At 46.6% G+C, this 20,784-nt stretch overlaps 1 protein-coding gene across 5 annotated transcripts in view; it reads right to left on the bottom strand.

The window, feature by feature from the left end:
• TRERF1 (transcriptional regulating factor 1) overlaps positions 1-19,542 on the bottom strand; it is a 179,507-nt gene extending 159,965 nt beyond the window's left edge. For 2 of the 5 annotated variants that reach the window (XM_075595736.1, XM_075595735.1), the window contains exon 1: positions 9,238-9,524. The gene's annotated coding sequence lies outside the window, so the exon portion shown is untranslated. Of the gene's footprint in view, positions 1-9,237; positions 9,525-15,879; positions 16,654-19,208 lie in introns of those variants that run through there. The other 3 variants (XM_075595731.1, XM_075595734.1, XM_075595732.1) reach the window with 2 other exon arrangements.
• Positions 19,543-20,784: the final 1,242 nt, after the last annotated feature.

Genomic DNA, 20,784 nt, shown 5'->3' with positions numbered 1-20,784 from the left:
TAAATCCTCCAGCAATGTGTTTGCACTGTTACTAACCTACTTCAATTCTATTATTCTATTATATTTAGCTCTAAGGCTGCTGCCTATTCTATAGGGATCTGTTAAATCACCCCAGTTGGTTCGGGTAGAACCTCCCTACTATACAGGCAGTAGGTAGCCCATCAATGAGCCCTGCAATCAAGAGTACTCAGCTGTGTGTTCACACTTACCTGTTCCCCAAGACTTTATATATACACTATTGAGATCTCACACTCAGATGCACTGAATTTGGAAGATACTGTATCCTTCTTACAGTCTTTACTTCAATTCTAACACTATCTTAGAAAGAACACGTGAGTGTTACACAGATTCAGTGTGTCACTGTATTGCAATTCCAATATATTTTTCTGGGTAAATATGCTCCCTTGCGGTGATCTATTTTATTAGGTTTATTCGGATCAATTATTACAATTATTACATTCAGGGCCAAGGAGCAGAGTGGGGAGAATAGTTTTGAAACGGTTCGATTTAGTGTCTTTATTTTACGCAGTATATTATTTTAATTTACAATCCTGCACAGCTGTATATTTGGTGCTTTTTCATTTTACTGAAGCAGTGACTCGTTTCTAGGAAGTCTCTTTAGCAGAAATTCCCCAATGTTGCTAATATGAAAATGCAATGTTATTATTATCAATCTAATTGCAAATTAGCAACGCTAATTGATGAGAAATGGTTTGGAAAGGCAAGATTCAAAGAAATATCCTCCAAGTAAAGACTTGAGGCGAGATTAAATAAATCCGTGTGTTAACGTTCTGAACTTTCTAAAGCAGGGGTGGCCAATCCCAGTCCGAGAGCCACCAACAGGTCAGTTTTTTACAGATATCCCTGCTTCAGCACAGGTGGCTCAGTAATTGGCTCAGTTTTTGACTGACTGAGCCACCTGTGCTGAAGCAGGGATATCATTAAAACCTGGCCCTTGAGGACTGGAGTTGGCCACCTCTGTTCCAGAATCATTTTCCGATTGCAGGACCATCATGGTTTCGGACCTGCTTCATTTATTTATTTGCGATTGTTTGATAAGACAGGGGGGATTCTCTACCGCGGATCACAATTAGTTAGGAAACGTGTGGGTAGAGGAATGTCGAAGTAAACAATGTCAGATTCCGCTGAAGGAAGGAATGAGGACAGTCAGGCTGCATAAGGAACGGAGAGAATCTCAGGGCTTTTTTCCCCCGCTTTGTGTGGTTACAAATGAAATACTTTGAATATTTGTATAATATGAAGGAGCAATCATTAAGGCAAAGCTAAAAGAAAATCTGCAGGAATAAAACCCACCAGAAAGGCCTAAATCAGCGGTGCTCAACTCCAGTCCTCAATGGCCCACAACAGGTTAGGTTTTCAAGATATCCCTGCTTCAGCACAGGTGGCTCAGTCATGGACTGTGCTGAAGTAGGGACATCCCGAAAACCTGACCTGGTGGTGGCCCTTGAGGACCGAAGTAGCCCGCCTCTGGCCTGCATGCACTGGAGGCGAATAGCGCCAACTACACTCGGCGTTTCCTGGGAGCAAAAATCCCGATACCCGTGACGGGCAGTGAGGTAACCAAAACAAATGAAACGCGCATCCCTGAGTATTACACAAATGTCAGACATAGGGCCAAGTCATAACTAAACTGCTGAAGAAATATACCGAGAATAACAAATACTAAGCGTTCAGGAAGTCCTAATCTGAAAAAATTAACCCCTTCACTGACACCAGCCCTGCAATGCCCTCTGGCACCTTGAGGGTTAACATATGAGCAGCACTGTTTCGGGCATCGTATCGGGCTGTACGCCCCTGGCAGTCTTCTTAATAGAAAGGTGCTAGTTGGGTTACTTTTAAACAACGTATCCAGGCAAAAACACAATGTGTCTCCTATTATTTGAGAAATCCTACACCTCAGTTCCACCAGTTCTAACTAAATCAGTAAGGTGTAACCGCCACGTTGTACCAGCTACTACCAGGAGCCGAGTTCTGACTGCACCACATCGCTATTCTGCCTATAACCAGATGCAACCATCTACAACCGCAGTTCTACCAGCAACAAACCCTACATCTGCTTATGTATACAACATACATTCAAGTTACTGTACACACCCACATTCTTTTGAATACTTTTGAACAGGCCGATTTCAATTCATTGCATATCTTTAGATAACACTGCTTTACTCATTTTTTTGAGATTGACATTCACATTTTCATAATGGGAGCTGAGTAATGCAAACACATCAACTCCGTTCCAAAAGTTTAAATTAACTTTGGCACCCTTAAATAATTAAGAATGCTTCATAAGAAACTACAGAATGAATAGTCCATGATTTAACTACTCATATTCCAGGGGGGGAGGAGGGGGGAGATAGTCTCCCAGTTGGTAACTAAATCTAACACTACATATTGAGGTTTTTTTTATTATAAGTGTAGCTGTGTTTCCCCCACCCTCTGATAGATCTTCCCTGCTACCAGGTGTGTAGTGCTGGTTACCGGCTGGCTTACAGGATACTGAGTTGTCCGCCGGTGGTAGTGGGGACACCAGGACTGGTTTCTGGGGTAGATGGTAGTTCTTTATCTCTTGGGTGTCGGCGCCTCCATCTCTTGCAGGCTCCAGGGATGTGGAGACAATCCCTGCAGGAGAACTCACACTACTCCCCCGGATAGATTGCACTCACGAGCCAGGAGTATATTTTAACAGGAAGGGTCTTTATTCTTCACAGCATATACAGCATACACTGGACAGCAATAACTCTCTGGCCCTTCAACCTATGGGGGGTCCCTGGACTACCTCCCCTGGCCTAGGGCACCAAGGGGCGGTCCTTGCTCTTCCCTGACTCCCTATTAGAGTCAGAGGTACAGTACTCATCCCCACTCCCTAGGGGGAGGGGACAGAAGGTGCCAGAGCCCCGAACACCTCTGTGTGAGACCAGTTTATTTCAAAGGGGAGAGAAAGCTGCCTAAATGTAGCAAATTCAGCCTCTTATGTACCGAGTGGGAAGGTCCAGGGTCTGAGCCCCTTATTGGGCAGAACACAGGCCTTAGCCCACCTCCTCTCCTGTCACTCAAGGGAGCTGCTGCTGGTGGGGAAACCCCTGGATTGGTCCTGGCACTGCCTGCACTGTTATCAGGGCTTGTGTGTCAGGGAGGGCAGACTAGTAGCCAAGCCAGGTATGGCAAATAAGGTTCGGTATTCTGAAGCAAAGCAAGAAAAGAAAACGTACAAAATGAGGGATTATAACCAGGACCACAATCACAGTAAGTGAAGAAAGCAGAAAGGGTTTAGGGGCTGATTTCACCATTAATGTTAATGGAGATTTTTGTCCAACAACGGCCCAATGAGCCATGTCGGGCAATACAGTAAGCCCCCTAGTCATTAAGAACAGCACCCCCACAATGAAACAATCCGATATTCTGCATGTTGTACATTTATGTTGTAAACGGTTAGGTAAACTACTACCAACTTTTTCAAAGGTTAAGGAGTGAAAGAACCACAAACGCTTGGCAAGTTACCGTATTTTACCTCAATTTGCATAATAAAGCAGTGATATTATTATTATTTTTTTTAAACTACAGCATTTCTGACAAATTGCCAGGAAAAATATGATTTCATTGTAAGTGCTAGCTATCATAATCCCCCAATTCAAAAGCTGCGATGGTGAGGATATGGACTTCAGTGGACATTTCCAGGTAATCATGCCCCGACTGGCACTATTGCAGTTTAATGACCCCTTGGCGGAGAATTACAGGTATAAAGCACTAAAGTACAATCAGGCTCAGTTGTCTCCCAAGAGACTCCTATTTTTTAGAACGGCTCCACGCAATAAAACAACCGCCCCAGTGCAACTCTGCTCCACCATAACACCAGCGTATTGCTATTATAAACATGGGCCTACATGTGTTCCCTGGACTCCCTGCTCATTGCACAAGCGTTCCTTTGGTAGCATACAGTAGCGCAGTTTGTCACACAGAAACTCGCTTGCGAGTTAAGGTAATGTAAATATATATGGTGTAGATGTTATAAATGCTTGCAAAATATTGGAATATAATCCTTTTCATGCCTGCAAATGCATATAAAATGGTATTACTATAAGCTTGCGGCCCCTTTGGAGAACTAGCTGAAGAGCCCTGTTATTAACCCTACAGCATATTCAGGCTACAAAACATATAGCTTTCTTTAGCACCCGAACAAAAATCACTGAACTTGCCCTATGACCAACATGTCACAGGTGTGTCAAGTACCTGGAATTAGACTATATTTACCTTTCCACTGCGTTTTAATTATTCTGATGTAGCCGGCTTTATTTTAATATCACAGAGTTTCCATAGGATTTAATGGCCGTGATAACGCCGAATATCCCACTATATCTCTCCAGCGAAAACAATAACCCCCGCGACATCTGTATACTGCAAATAATATATGTTACATGCAAAAATCACGCTTAGTCTCTCTTTACCCTTATCTCACAGGAATCTGAGGTGTATGAGTGTGTAGTACAGAAAAAAGTGCAGCACACCAGAATTGGGAAGAATAAAAATTCACTTTATTGAACCATCGACATGTCGGTGCTAAATTACACCTTCATCAGGACTGGTCTAATTTAGCATCGAAATGTCTATATTTCAATAAAGTGAATCGTTAACCTTATTAAAGCTGCAGTTCAGTCAATATCCTGCATGTGTGTTTTTTTTTAATAAATCAGTTCTGTAGTAAGAAAAAATACTTTTAGCATTTTCTGTTTTTAAAAGAACAACTTTGAAAGACCAATTTTCTTGTATTCTATTTTAACAGCCATTTGCTAAGGCACTGCCCCTTCATGTCCTGTCACAAGCCCTGGCACACCCCTTTGTCAGCCCTGCCCTCCCTCTAGCACATGTCAGTGCAGGAGTGCTCATGAATATTCATGAGCTTCCACTGACAGACAAGCAGAATATAAACAGATCCCTTCACTAATTATGTCACCAAATTTCGACCTATCAATACATGGAGAACGAATTGACCTGCAGCTATACAGTTCTTTAGGTAATTAGAGATTGCACACATGAAACTATTGAAGTAAAAAAATAAATAAAAAAAATAAAATAAAAAAAAGACTGAACTGCAGCTTTAAGACTGCGGGGCTGCATTTTGTTCTGTGTAGAACCCGCGCTCCGTGGCCGCTGCTGTGCGTTTGTGGAAGGAACACATTGTACTGCAAACAGGTGTGCATTCTGCTTCTTGGCTATCCGAAGTGTGCAGTGCAACCTTGTATCCTACCTTAGTGTGGGAACCGCTTTGAGCACTCTATCAGGCAGCAAACGGTGTAACCTAACCAACTATTAATCACACATAGGAAAGTGCTGAGTATACCTCATATATATATATATATATATATATATATATATATATATATATATATATATATATACAATGTTTTATCACATTTCTATTTAAATACACACTGAGAATCAATCTTTGGCCTTATAATAATCACCAACTTTAGGGTTAAAAACTTATTCTGGATGCAAGGTTAAAGCTGATTTGAATTATGACCACATATCTTTGAATATCCTCAATCTGTTCTAGCCAACCCGTGTATTTTTAAATGCCCCAGCAATAATTACACGAGTGCAGTTTTTTTCAGTTACCACTTTCAATTGATGTTACATGCTTGTAAAATGTTGCTAAAGGCAGCATTGCTTGTTAAGAGTAACATGTTGTAATAAAGAGCAGTGCTAAGTTCAACAGAACTCTGGCAGCTTGCTGCAGCCTTCTGCATAGAGAAATGGAGTCCCTATTAAAATAACGAGCAGTGTGAGGAAGAGAGGGCCCTGGCCTGTCCTCCAAAAATACAAATAGTTCCATTTACACTCTGATATTTTCTTTTTGTCGGGTCCAAAAATGACCCCTTAATATCTAAATATATATTGCTTTCTAGTGCAGTTTGAACACTACAACCTGAAACTGATGCTGCATTCCTTCAATAAATACATTTCTCTGGTCTTGTAAGGGTACAACGCCCACTATTTTATCTTTGAACACAATAAAGATTGCTTAAACCAGTGATAAGAATTGGAATGTTTGCAGCTGTGCAGTGCTTATCTTCACTTAGAGATATAATCCTGGAACTCAAGCAGCAGGCAACGTGTCCTGGAACAGGATTGTGTTCTCTCTGCCTTCAGGCTGCCAGCACTCCTCAGCCTGGCTGTTGCAACAATGTTGCGATCCCTTGTGGGTTTCTTTGCTTCAGCCAGTTGCCTTGGCAACCCCACTGCCTTTTGCCAGGATGGACTGCTCCCCCTCCCCTTGCCAAGTGGTATTGTCCCAGTTAATTTTCCATCAGCCCAGACCAGCATGCTTTCTTTTAGTTCCAGCAGCCATCTCTCCTATCCTGGTATAGTTACTGATTTTCACCTATTCCTAAATCTTGTGTAGCTAGGTCCCCCTTTTACTTTGCCCGAGCTCTGCGGCGACCCGGCAAGTTGGGGCCACCATCTTGGATATCGCGCATGCGCGATAGAAATGGTGCGCACGTGCAGAGTCCTGGAGTCGCGGTGGCCATGTTACTACGGTGCACATGCGCAGGAGCACGTGGCCATCTTAGAAGAGGCTCCACTTGGGACTACGAGTCCCAGCAGCCTCATGGGCAGCATCATCATATGGGCAGCATCATCATATGGGCAGGTTTAGCCAATAGGGCTCCTTAATTCATGGAGAGGGAGCAGTGAGGTTTGGAGCGAATCTGGGACAACGCCAGTCGGAGCAGGAAAAGAAGGTAGTGTCCAAGGAGCAGTGCTCCTCTGGACTAGGCCAGATCTCCCCTAGGTCCCATCTAAGGCCCGACTCACCTCAGCTTGTGGCTGCTACAGGGAAGGCCCATAGATGGGGACGCTTCCCCAATAGCCAGCAAGAGTGTTAGTGCATCCGTGAAGGATGCCACACGGTGCGCTCGGCCTGTAGTCTGGGACCAGACCACAGCAACCATAGACATTCAAAAGGGACACACTCCATTGGGAGCTCCCTCAGAGGCGGACGCCTTTGTGGAAGGATTGGATATATCGCATCATGGGCTCACTCTGCAGTCCGACTGATCTACTCTACAGTTTGGCCTGGTCTGGTCTAAGACCAGGAAGGTACATGTGAACCAACAGCCATACACAGAGGTAGCGGTACTCCACACACTTTGGGGTGGACCTGTCTTGGTGAACACCGGGTGGTTAGGTGCCCAGGGCACCCTCATAACTTTGGGGGAATCTCACCGGAATGTGGACAAGGTGGTGGTCATATACAGTGGGGCACTGTGGGGATACGGCCTCGTATATTATTGTGTTTGTCTGTTTATATGCCAGTAAATTAAATATAAGTTAGTCATACCGTGTGGGTATCCTTATTCCTTACTGGTGGGTTCCTGTGAGGGGTTATCCTACTGCATTAGGATATATCTTAGGTGGAGGCGCTGTTTATCAACGAACGTGATCACCCCAGGCTCCCAGCGGCGGAGGATCAGGCCTCCTGTACGCATGACAGGTACTCTGCACGAGTGGTTCCCTTGTACATGGGGAAAGGGGGCCACACTTGCATTAGCCCACTTCCCTCATAGCCCCCCTTCCCCTCCATTGCTCTCATGTCCCAGTGTTCCCTTAGTACTTTCCCCCCTTTTTTTATTTGTATGTTGTTGACCCAAATAAACACTTCAGCAAGTAAGAAGGTTCCCTTGCTTAATATATGGGATTGAGTTAAGATGCCTGTCCCTACGCATCTCTCAGGGTGTGCTTGGTCCAGAACACAACGTGCGTCTGTTTTACGGCCTAAATTTGCAGAGAAACATAGTAGTATGCAGCATGCTACATGGCTATATGGTTTTGCTTCATTGCATGTATGGAGACTGCCTCTGAAGCAGCAGTTCATATTCAGTAAAAAAAACAAAAAAAAAACATCGCAAAGGTTATTGCATCAGCTGATGATGCAGAATAATCACTGATTATCCAAAGTGAATACTTGGCATTATTCTGCATGTAGTAAAAGTTGGTGCTCCCACTGGTGAATTATTATGGGCTATCCTGTCACTGAATCCTATGGAATATAGGATTCAGTGACAGGATAGCCCATAATAATTCACCAGTGGGAGCACCAACTTTTACTACATGCAGAATAATGCCAAGTACTCACTTTGGAGGTTATCTATTTAACTGAGATTAGTGCCGATCGGGGAACTATCATACACTGTGCAATGGTGCCCTGGTCAGCACTATCACAGTTTAATGAATAACCCCTTTTGTCTCACACAGCATCTACATTTGGTGCCAGTCCTCAGTAATCCCAACAGAAAAAAAGCCCTTCCAACAGCAGACTCTGCTTAATTACAAGGGGTCAGAGATCATCATGAGGGAGGGTCGGGGATCATTGACATGGTGCAACATCTGCTTGTAAAAAATCGGATGTCCAGCCGTGTTTCGGTTGTGCTCAGTATCCGCAGCCTGCCCATTAGAAGGTGGGAAACCCAAAACACACACACACTGCATATTTCATGCCCCCCCCTCCACCTCTCAATACCAGATGGGCCAGCCACGCAAAATTGCAAACTATTTTCATTATACCAGCTGCAACTCAATGTGCTGCACTGTGGCAGGGAAGGGGTTAAGCTGACTTCCCTCTAATAAAAGGAGGGTTTGGGGGGAAGCTGGAAGGGTAAAAGTAGTCGGTATCATACAACGGAGCATAATGTATTTTCAGGGGGAAGGGTTAAATGACCCCCTCCCTACCTTTGCCCCCTTAGACTTGGCAGTGCACCTTTTAAACCTGGTGCGCAGACCTTCTCCATATGTCAGTCTGACAGCCCAGCCCTCGTGTGAGGTCTCAGAGCAGCCACACTGCTCACAACTCAACCCTTAAGCGAGAGGCAGCAGGAGAAGGCGAGATCCCGCTGGGAAACAGGCCAATCCCAATACCCCCCCCCCAAGGAAAAAAGCTCCGCTAGGAAAGTTTTACAGTACCTGGCGAAAGTCTGCAACAAGTGCAATACAAATCCAACCCCGTGAAGGATTCAAACGAGCACAGCTGGATATACTTTCCTTTTTTTTTTTTTTTTTTTTTGCATGACAGTTTACAGATGATCCTTCAAACTCACATGGAAAAAAAAAAAAATACAGCTGGAAATGCACCAGCTGCCCCCTAGAAATAATGCAATAGAAAATAATCAGGGATCACCCGTTGCAAATAGCAAAAAAATAAATAAATAAAACAGGATCTACCTTGGCTGTTTTTTGTTTTGTTTTGTTTTTTCTTCGTCTGACTGTTTTTTCTTTTAATTCTGGGTGTGTAAATCACAAGTGCCAGCAGTTGGCCAATGAGTAATTTTCATGGATGATCAAAAAAATAATTTTTTAAAAAAAATTCAGCAAACGAAAATAAATAATGATATATAATAATCCATACGGAGTATTCCTCTGGGCTAGTTTGCAGCTGCAGAAAGGTGACTGTGAAAATTGTCCATGCAGAACTGTCCTCCTATACCAAGCAATCTGGAAACCCCAGCCAGTTCCTGAAGTTGAGATGTAAGATTGCCTGCAATTGGTTTCTTTCCACAGCCCTGGATTGGTTACTGTACTCAGTCCTTTGATTGGCCTGTACTGTCACACAGCCCTGTGTGCATCCTTCTTTTTTCATACTGTCAATTCGTGTTAAAGTTGCCTGATGATTGGCTGCTAGAATATCTTGCTGGCGATTCTGTCTCTAGTATGTGGGAGGCGTTCAATCAGGAAGCAAATTAAAGATGGTTGTTGTTTTAACAATAGAAGACAGGATTTAAAAAAAAAAATAATTCTATATATTCTTAATTAATTCACTCTGGTGATGGAGGGGCCCTTAAAAAGCATCGATACGTGTTATTATATAACGGGAGATTGTAGAATGGAGGAGAGTTCAACATTTCTCTGCGGTGTAAATTTGAGTCATTTTAATGCACTGGAGTAGTGAATTGCAAACCCACCTGGCTTAATAGGGGTTAAATGTTAATCCACTGAAATAATGGACTACAATAAAATTCTCCCTTGATGTGTTTGCTGCCAATACACACATTCGTGCAAAGAAAAAAAAATAGCTTCAAAAAGTTTGGATGAAAAGATTTCTATTACGAAATGGGAATTATTGCGGGTCACACATAAAATGGCCTCCACACAGGGCCCGTACACTCCCGATATTCTCTAGTTGGTGAATAAAGAAGATCCTGAACTAAAGGAAGCGTAGGGCAGAGGAGAAACTGGGGGGAGAGAAGGTCTGTATTGTGTACAACAGTAGCTACCAGTTAAAAGATAACAGCCTACTAGTTAATGTTGCAGTATAGCTGTGTATTTATCTGCAGTGTGAGCAGCAGAATCCTGCCGTTTGTATGTATAACTTTATTTATATAGCGCCCACAGTGTACTCAGCGCTTTACAAAGAGAATGCAGTACAGGGAATTATAATACAATAAGCGCAACAAAGTCAGACAATAGGAAAGGAAATCCCTGCCCTGGAGAGCTTACAATCTAAGGCCTCGGACACGCTTACCGCTGGCGTGCTGAGGCTCAGGGATAGCGGGTGCTTTCCCTGGCCTTGCAGTTGCTTGCCCGGCGCTGTCAGGGGGCGGGCCAGTGGCGTCACGGAGCTGGTTCGCCCTCATTGGGCGAACCGCTCACGTGACCAGCCTGTCGCGCTGGCAAGCGGGGGAATTTTAAAATTCCCTAAGACCTACGCTTCCGCGCGCTTGCGGAAGCGTAGGCGAGCCCCTACTAAAGCCGCTCTAATTGCGGCTGTAGGGGCTCAGTGCTGAGCGGGAGCGCGCCTCAGCACGCTTCCGCCAGCAAGCGGTAAACATGGCCGAGGCCTTAGTGGTGTGTTGGGAAATTAACAGAGACAGCGGGCGAGGGAATAAGTGCTTTTATTCTATCTTTTTTATTTCCTAGGAGTGAAAATAATGTGAGGTGAATTCCTTAAAATAAATTGGGGTAAGGGAAGCAAATAAAGGCAGCTAAAATGTCAAAAAATCTGTTGGGGGTTTTCCTTTTTCTTTATAAATCATTCAAATGCGGCTTAACAAGTAGCGATGCTGTGCATCATTTAAAAAAATTAATCAAAACAAACTTTGGGGCAAAGTCCTTTGGGCTGTATTTTGCTGTACTTTGCTGTATTTTGCTGTATTTTGCTGTACTTTGCTGTATTTTGCTGTACTTTGCTGTACTTTGCTGTATTTTGCTGTACTTTGCTGTATTTTTGCTGTACTTTGCTGTATTTTGCTGTACTTTGCTGTATTTTGCTGTATTTTGCTGTACTTTGCTGTATTTTTGCTGTACTTTGCTGTATTTTGCTGTACTTTGCTGTATTTTTGCTGTACTTTGCTGTATTTTGCTGTATTTTTGCTGTACTTTGCTGTATTTTGCTGTACTTTGCTGTATTTTTGCTGTACTTTGCTGTATTTTGCTGTACTTTGCTGTATTTTTGCTGTACTTTGCTGTATTTTTGCTGTACTTTGCTGTACTTTGCTGTACTTTGCTGTATTTTTGCTGTACTTTGCTGTATTTTGCTGTACTTTGCTGTATTTTTGCTGTACTTTGCTGTACTTTGCTGTATTTTGCTGTACTTTGCTGTATTTTGCTGTACTTTGCTGTATTTTGCTGTACTTTGCTGTATTTTTGCTGTACTTTGCTGTATTTTGCTGTACTTTGCTGTATTTTTGCTGTATTTTGCTGTACTTTGCTGTATTTTGCTGTACTTTGCTGTATTTTTGCTGTACTTTGCTGTATTTTGCTGTACTTTGCTGTATTTTGCTGTACTTTGCTGTATTTTTGCTGTACTTTGCTGTATTTTGCTGTACTTTGCTGTATTTTGCTGTACTTTGCTGTATTTTGCTGTACTTTGCTGTATTTTGCTGTACTTTGCTGTACTTTGCTGTATTTTGCTGTACTTTGTTGTATTTTGCTGTACTTTGCTGTACTTTGCTGTATTTTTGCTGTACTTTGCTGTATTTTGCTATTTTTTTGCTGTATTTTGCTCAGATTTATGGAGTTAACGCAGATCCTCCAACATTTTGCACATACTGTAAATATAGATCCCACCGCAGTTCCTCTATGTGTGCTGGATGGAGGTACTTCCAACCAAATCATATGGAAGTTTTCTTACCTCTGCACACACTAACACTTCTGTTTACCAGGTACAGCTGGAGACGTAATCATGTAGTGTACAGTACCTGTTAAACTGACAGTTTTGAGGCTGTGTTAATGCTTGTAATGAGAATGGATTTTCCTGTGTTTCTGATGGGCTGGGTGCATGATGAGTTAACATTTGTCTCTTACAGATATGCTTAAATGTAGTAATTTTGCTGGGAACGGATACTGATGGAATTTAACGGCTAGAATAATTGTTATGAGAAGCGTGAGATACAGCAGGACTCCCTCGCCTCCCTAACTGGGATGTTGTCTGAATGCCTGGCTGTGTTCTCTGATACATTTGTCTCGCATGAAATGTGCCAGACGCTCAACTGTGGCAAAGCTGATAGTATACTCAGGACTGCGCGCAGTACAAATGTGATCACAGAAAAACAACTATTGACCAGGCAGTTCATCTTAACTGATGATGGGAGTCCCCTGGTTGTTGATGACATCATGAGCGGTATCCTGGGCGCCATAGAATGCTGAAATATATATCCGAAGCTAAGTACCCAATAAATTATATTTACTCATAACAACTGGTGTTGGTGTTAGTCATGTGTGCACTCGTAGCTGAGATCGACAACCCAAATCAATCTCTTGAACAAGTAATTCAATTCCACAACTGGAACAGTCTACCGGAGACTCTCACAGCCGCCACCAGTCTAAGTTCTTTCAAAACTAAAGCTCTCACATTTTAATCTGGTCTGTAACTGTTTTATATACACCTATAACATATATAATCTTTAACTGTGCATGTAATGTCTTGTATATAATGTACTGTATAACCCAGGGGAGTGCAATCTTTTCCCCTGCCGGCTGTCCTGCTATCCGCGCGCCCCCCTCCCTTCCTCCTCCTTACCTTAGTTCCCGGCGTCTGGGCATCATGACTTTGCGTTGCCATAGTAATGCGACATCACATGACACCGCGGCATAATTTGATGCCGCGTTGCCGTAGCGACGCGTCTGCAGATGCCGGCTGAACCACGGTAAGTAAGGTTTACAGAGGCCTTCGCCGCTTCCCCGGCACTTAATTTAAGTGCCTTCGGGAAGCGCGCAGGGCCTCTGTAACTCCCACAGTTGATCTTGCGCCCCCCCTGTGGGGCCCGCCCCCCAGTTTGCGCACCGCTGGTATAACCCTTTTCACTCATTGTAACTATGTATCTGTAACCATGTATTATTTGTCATTATAACTCTATGCCCAGGACATACTTAAAAACGAGAGGTAACTCTCAATGTATTACTTCCTGGTAAAACATTTTATAAATATAAAATATACATATTCTTGTCAGAACAATGCTCTAACAGTGTTGCGACTGAGAGACTATTTGTAAATCCCCTTCTATTAGAAGAGAAAGTGGAAGCTTGTAAATAAAAAGGAGCGGTTGTCTGGCTTTGCAAATAAAAATACCACTTGTGGGGCATTTTGCATGTCTTGGACTGGTCTCTCACCCAGTCTTTCCCCATTATCGCTTAGCATACAGTGCTGGGCCTCTGTAAGTGTCTCTTACCTTCTATCAGGCTTCTCCTCTCCGGCATCTCTGCGACGTCTCAGGAGCTGGCGCAGGTAAGGCCTCATCCAGGTAGGGAACTGGCGCTCGGGCGCTGCGCCCTGCTCGGCCGTGCTTTTCCTGGCTGGCTAGGCGCGCACTCGCCTGGGGGCGCGGCCCCGACGTCACAGAGCTGGTTCGCCCACATTGGGCGAACCGCTCACGTGACGCGCTTGCGAGCAGCAAAATCAATTTTGCTCGCTCGTCAAGCGGCTGAGCGCCAAGCAGGCGCGCCCGCCCGCTCACGCAGGCCACGTGCATTGTCGCAACGGGTCCAGCGTGAGCGCGCGCCCACTCAGCGCCACCCTGGACGAGGCCTAAGATGCCTGCGCTCTCCCCCAGCAGCGAGCCCTGCTAAATTGTATCGTCTCTATCCATCACGAGTAGGGTTGCCAGGTGGCTTCTCCAAAAATACTGGACACAACGGTGAAAGGTGCAACGCCCTCAAGAATCGTTGGTGGGGAAGAATGTTATTTATAAACGATCTGACTGTTACGTCATTTTTTCAAAATTTCACTCCATGTATTCACCAATTTGCACCAATTTATATTCTATTTCGTAAAAAATCTTGGGAGGAGTCTTGGGAGGGAGGACCTTTCCAAGGATTTTTTTTAGGAAATAGAAATGAAATGGTGCAAATTGGTGCATGCTTGGAGTGAAATTTAGAACAAATGGTGTAATGGTCAACACTAATATCTTCCTCACCTGTCTCCTGTTTCTCACAACCTATCCCTGCCTCCGCAGAGGCCGCTCCTCCGCTCCACACCCTTCTCTTATTGGACTCCTGTTAATATATATTGTGACAAACGCCCCTCTTTTGTAGCGCTGACGTCTGTCTGGGTTCTTCCCGACACAGTCTTCTAGGGTTAATTATACAACAAACAGGATCATGCAAACTCAGGCTTCTGCCTGCTTTATTTTCATCCAAGTGTAACGGATTTTCTGACCTGGCCTAACCCACCCAATCTCACATTGGCCTCTGTGGTCTAACCAGTCCCCATTACAGTGTAGTGTCTGGTGGTGCACCTGTTGGCAACAGGACTCCTGAGTCTCCCGCATGATGTTGTGTGGGGATTGCCAACCCAGACAGGCAGCTGAGGTAGTGTGCTGAGAACTACCTATATCCAGTGCAGCGCCTCCACCTCATCAGGATCCCAGCTTGAGCTTGTGGATGGTCCTGGTGAGGAACTCCTCTGTGGTGCTCCTCTCGGTGCAATGATTCCACACTTACACACGAGAGTGTCTTTAATCAGGAACATCTTTATTGAATACGGTGGGCCAGCTGCCCGTCACAATGAATATCCTTAGCCCTCCATTGTTCACCGTACTTCCCTTTAAAAGGTATATCTTCCCTTAATAGGTGGGTTCCCTATCCCCGTAGGGATATCTTTACTGTGACCAGGTCCCTGGTCACAGTTCCATACACTGTCCTTCCAACAGCTTTCTCCTCTATAACTCGGCAACCTGAGGAACTAACTTTTTGCACCGTGCTGTGCCTTATGTATCCTCTGGGGGCTGGCACAACTCTGACATCACTAACCATGGATTCAGAGCATGTGACCACTCCCATCCATACATAGGGCACTTCACCAGGGTGTGAGGGCAAACCTCCATAATTACTGCTGGCATGCCCATAACTTACCAGGCCTTACTGTCAGCAGGAGAGATGACTGCAGCCATTTTACAGCATGGTTACACAAGTAAGGGACTGCAGCTTTAACATGTGTAGGCAAGAGGCACTCAGACATTTTCATTCAGTGGTTCACTTATATCAGTGTCATAGCACTTCACACAGTGTCACTTTTAAGAAATAAAAACCAAATCATATAAAGAAATCCTATCCCTTTCAGGGATCTAACTACACATCAGAATCAGCCCCTAACTGCTGCTGGCCAACTAACCTGGTTCCCCAGCTTAAAACAATGCCCTCTCATTTAGGGTCATTAGATACAGCACAGTCTTTTAGCAACAGCAATAAACATTTGTTTTGTCTTATCTGTTCGTGGTGGGAACTCGGTCCCAAGTGTCCAGGCAAATCCTCTGGTACTGTGATACTTGGAGGGCCCGTCCACCCCGAACTGGATTCCGGGGAGCAGCGATACCCCCAGCCTTCAGACTCTAAGGAGAGAGACTGAAATGCAAACCTCTCTGTTCTAAATACCTGTGCAAGTGATTAGAAGAGCAGGTGAGGGAGAACTAGACCCATTGTAATCTGTGGTCTGGATTTTCCATCCAGCAGTCTGAGTTAATGTGAAGCTGTGGAATGGATCATTTTCAACTATTCCTGCACTTTCTGACCTAAAACGGGGCAGAAAGCTGCCTAACATCTTTGGACTATGTCACAATATGCTCAGCTCTGTCACTTCCTCTTTGGCTGAGCATAGTTATTGGTAGACTTGTTTTCCCACGTCTTTGGCTCTGCCTTGTTTTTTCTGTGCTTCTAACCTTGTTGCTGCTTGCCTTCCTGTGTACCAACCCGGCTAGACTTTGGACCCTGCTCTGGATTATCGACCCCGACTTGCCTCAGACCTTCCGACCTTCTCCATCCCTGACCACGGCAAATGGACTATCTACTTCTCTACTGGCTCCAACCCTTGACCCCACCTCAGTACCGGGGTCCCGCCTTGTTCGTGGTGAGCGCAAGCGTTACAGGATCAAAAGCCAGAGAGGAAGTGTGAGGTATCAAAACCATTTGGACAGGAGGGAAGAAGTCAAGTACCTACATCCTCAGATCAATGGACGCTCTTTGAATTTCCATTTGTTCCACCAGACTGGCCGGGACCTGTCACCGTGGGTGGCATTGAGGGCCAGAAGTGCCAAACTGCACGTGCCCCTTGGTTCATTCAGATTTCCAGGTAACCCTGTGCGTCCTACCAGCTTGTCTCTGATTAGCTGCAGAGGTTTTTCTCACGCTACTGATAGGGGAGACAGTAATCTGTAAAGAAAGTGAGAGGTATTATAACCCCTTGCAGACATGAGATAGTTAAGTTCTCCAAGGTTCTCAAAGGTTCTCCAGAGTTTTCCAGTTATAAGTCTCCAGCAAGAAAAGGGCTGCTTCAGCGAAAAGCTGCCTGGAATATTTTCTGTCCTGTTTTTGCAACTGTGATCAGGAATATGATTCCCTGGAGGTAGGAAAGTCTAGGTTGTTACCCCATTTCCCAAGTAAGTGTATCTTTTCGCTTTAGTTTGTGTAACATTGTGTGTCTACCTATTCCTGTGAATACATTTACAATTTATTTCATTAACTTGTTTTGCTCAATGCAGGATCCTGGTAAAAAGGTGTAAATTGCCTGGTCCCCCTCTGTTACTGCGCGGAACCCCCTCTTTTACTGTCAAAACTATAGATGTGTGAAACTGTCCTAAAAGAGAGTCCTGACAGGGGAGAGCAGCAATACTGAGGTGCCAAGCCCCCTCACTATGCTCCCAGGGTTAGGGGGTTAAAAAAGGCTCCATCCCCCATGGTTGTGGCTAGTGTGGTGGGTATTTCTTCCTCTCCCGCCCCCCAATTGCCCCTCATTTTCCTGCCTAGAAATCTGGGTGGTTGGAAAGCAGGCCAGGGGACAGAGGGAGTGAAGAGGTTAATCGATTGGGGGTCAGAGGTGACCACAGGGAGGAGAGGGGGAGGAGGGTCTGGCAGCAGGTTTATAGGAAGGAGGAAACAGGGAGCGCCAGTCATGCACCGCTATGCACCGCTCTAGAGGAGGTGGGTGTGCGGTGTCAATGGGATGTTGGGTTATTTGTGAGTATTAATATCACAGCTGCAGCGAGGTTGTTTCATTTGGGGGGATAAAACCCTGTCAGTGTGATATTTGAGGCCAACACAGGGCAGTTGGTGAGAGGCAGCAGTAAGTGCTGGGCGGTGGGTACAGGGAACTGCCTCAGCATGGCCGATTTCATTTGGAAGGAGTCAGGTGCTGGGTGGTACCTGGCTGGTGGGTGGGAACACAGCTGGGTGCTATATGTCGGTCAAAAGGTTTGGGTTCTCTGGCAGTGTCGCCAAACATCAAAGGGCTAATAACGTCGCCAAATTAGTAAGCGTTCAGCGAAGTATCATTAGATAGTGAGTCAGACATGGGGCGAGCCCCTGTTTATAGTCTCAGCATTTCGAAAGTCTAAAGAATGAAGCATCTTAAGCAAAATGGTGATGCGCATGGACTTAATGCGGAGTGAGTCGCTTGCGACCTCTGACAAGGTCGCAATTGGTTTCATGGCTGCAAAAGGGCAAGTTTTGCCTTGGCAGAAAGGTTTGCACATCTCTAGCCTGACTGATACTAAGCTGTTAGGCTAAGGCCCCGCTCCCAGAGTCAGCGCACCCGCACTGCAGACAGGCGGTGTGCTGACATACACAGACCGCGATATGCGGTCTGTAGGGAGCCGGAGCCGGAGCGGGAGGTGGGCGGGAGTGGGAGGCTTGACAGGGAGGGGGGGCGTGGCTTGAGCGGAGGGACCTGCTACTCTCCCCCCCCCTCCCTCCACGGACTCGGTCTGGAGCTGGAGCTGCTGAGGGTAAGTTTAAACACACACACACGCAGGCACTCATACATACACACACACACACACACACACACACACACACAGGCAGGCACTCACGCACTCATACACACACACACACACACAGACAGGCAGGCACTCACGCACTCAGGCACACACATACACACACAGACAGGCACGCACGCACTCAGACACACACACAGACAGGCACTCACCTGCTTTCACTCCACACTCCTCCCCGCTCCCCGAAGCCTCTCCTCCTCCCGAAGCCTCCCCTCCCCATTGGCTCACAGCCACACCACGTGACGCGTCAATGCTAGGAAACACCATTCTCTTGTGTCTCCTAGCGGCTGACGCGCCACAGCGTGTAGTCAGCTGTGCCGCCAGGGGGGTCCGGGACCGGCTCGCGAGGATTCCCCTGCTGGTGGGGAACTCGCGACATGGCCGCCCGCGCCAACGAGCGCAGCGAGACCGAGGCCTTAGGCCTCGGTCCCGCTGCGCTCGTTGGCGCGGGTGGCCACACGCGAGTTCCCCACCAGCAGGGGAATCCTGCCGAGCTGGTCCCGGTCCCCCCTGGCGGCACAGCGCACTACACGCTGTGGCGCGTCAGCCGCTATGGGACACAAGAAAATGGTGTTCCCTAGCGTTGACGCGTCACGTGGTGTGGCTGTGAGTCAGTAGCGGGTCCCTCCGCTCAAGCCACGCCCCCCCTCCCTGTCAAACCTCCCACTCCCGCCCACCTCCCGCTCCCTACAGACCGCATATCGCGGTCTGTGTATGTCAGCGCACGGCCTTAGCCTTACGGACACAAGGCTGATTATTAATGAAACCACTGCCTTTCAATTGTATCATTTTATCGCCAGGGTTAACTGGTCGCAGACCCAGAAAACCATTCTATCTTCTCCCTGCAGTGGTAAAGGCCACATACAATCATCTCATACAACACACAAGGGAATCATTTTGTATAGTGCAAAGTCTCTTTCACCGAGAAATACTCACTGTTGTTATATAGCACAGCACGTTGGGTTTCAGGGCATTTTAAGATTCTTGTAACTTGTTCAAGGTGCAACACACTTGGCCAGTTGCATTTCAGGGGCCTCTGAATGGGGAAGTGTTTGTCAATCCAGTGTTTTCTTTACCCTTATCTCACCCCATCCTTATCAGAGAGCCACGATAAGGGGTGAGCGGAGGGGGGATTCTGGCTGTACCAGCATTTTCTAAACACAAAGTGACCTCGCACAAACGGAAATAAAACCGTTCTGAAGTCTATCTTTAAATCTATATATATATAAAATTGAAAGTTCGGTTGTGTGTCGGTTTGTGCACACGCTGTGATTAGCCTGCAGGGTGGGGTGACGTCAGCAACACGGCTACGCACGCCCTCACCCTCACAGCCTCCTTACACCGCGTGAGAGCCACACACCATGCACCCGTACCGTCATGACCTACCTCAGCCAAAGCCGCCTCACATCCACCCGCCACCCCCGCACCCAAACTACCCCCGGCGCGCCTCAGCCAAACTCGGGGCTTCTCATCTCCACCCGCGCCGCCGGCGACTCCGCTCTGCAACATCCGTCCCGCCGCAGCTACCCCCCCCCCATGCCTCAGCCAAACCCGGCGCTTCTCACCTCCACACGCGCCGCGCTCGCCTCCAGCCTGCCGCCTCATGCCCGAACCCGCGGTCAACGAGCGCAGGAGACAGGGGGGGGGGGGGGGTGGCCAAAACTGGGGACCAAGGGGGTGATGCAGGGGGGACAGTGATGTGACGTGCAGGGGTCCGGAGGATGGGGGGGAATGAGCGCCGGGGACGGGGGATTGGGGGGAAACCAGCGCCGGGGACAGGGGAGTGATGCAGGGGGGGAGAGTGAAGTGAGGTGCAGGGGGGGAGAGTGATGTGAGGTGCAGGGGGGAGAGTGATGTGGGGTGCAGGGGGGGAGAGTAATGTGGGGTGCAGGGGGGACAGTGATGTGACGTGCAGGGAGGGAGACTCATGTGGGGTGCAGAGTGGGAGACCGCAGCTGTGAAGGAGGGGGGGAAAGGAGCTGTGAAGGGGAACGGAGGTGTGAAGGAGGGGAAACCCAGCTGAGAAGGGGGGGAATCAGAGATGTGAACGGGGGGAGGGGGGTGCAGCTGGGAACATGGGGGGGCAGGGCTGTGAAGAAGGGAGGGGAGCAGAGACAGAGGGGGAGCGGGAAAATTCTATCCCGGGCAACGCCGGGTATATCAGCTAGTATACCTCTAATTGTCAGATAAAAGCGTAGCAGTTCCCCAGATGACCCCTCTTCACCATCTCACGTAAATTAGTTCACTTTGATCCTAGGAGGGATTTACCCGTTAACCCTTTCGTGGCCGGACTCCCTGGCAGTGAATGGGCTACATTAAACATTGTTGGTGTAACACCTGTTCCACCCGGCCAACAGGAGAGGGCCACACCAAAGTGATCCAGTGTCTATTCAGGTGTTGCTTATGTGCAGGCGATGCTGAGCGCCTCTTATTTACCTTGTTCCTGAGGGTGCTGACATTCGTGCAGGGCGGGTATGGCAAGTATTAGAAGAAACAGATAGAGGGAGCCAGG

Source organism: Ascaphus truei, chromosome 4, assembly GCF_040206685.1.
Source record: "Ascaphus truei isolate aAscTru1 chromosome 4, aAscTru1.hap1, whole genome shotgun sequence".
NCBI classification, from domain to species: Eukaryota; Metazoa; Chordata; class Amphibia; order Anura; family Ascaphidae; genus Ascaphus; species Ascaphus truei.
Note: the sequence above shows the minus strand (reverse complement) of the source record. Positions and strands in the feature narration are given on the sequence as shown.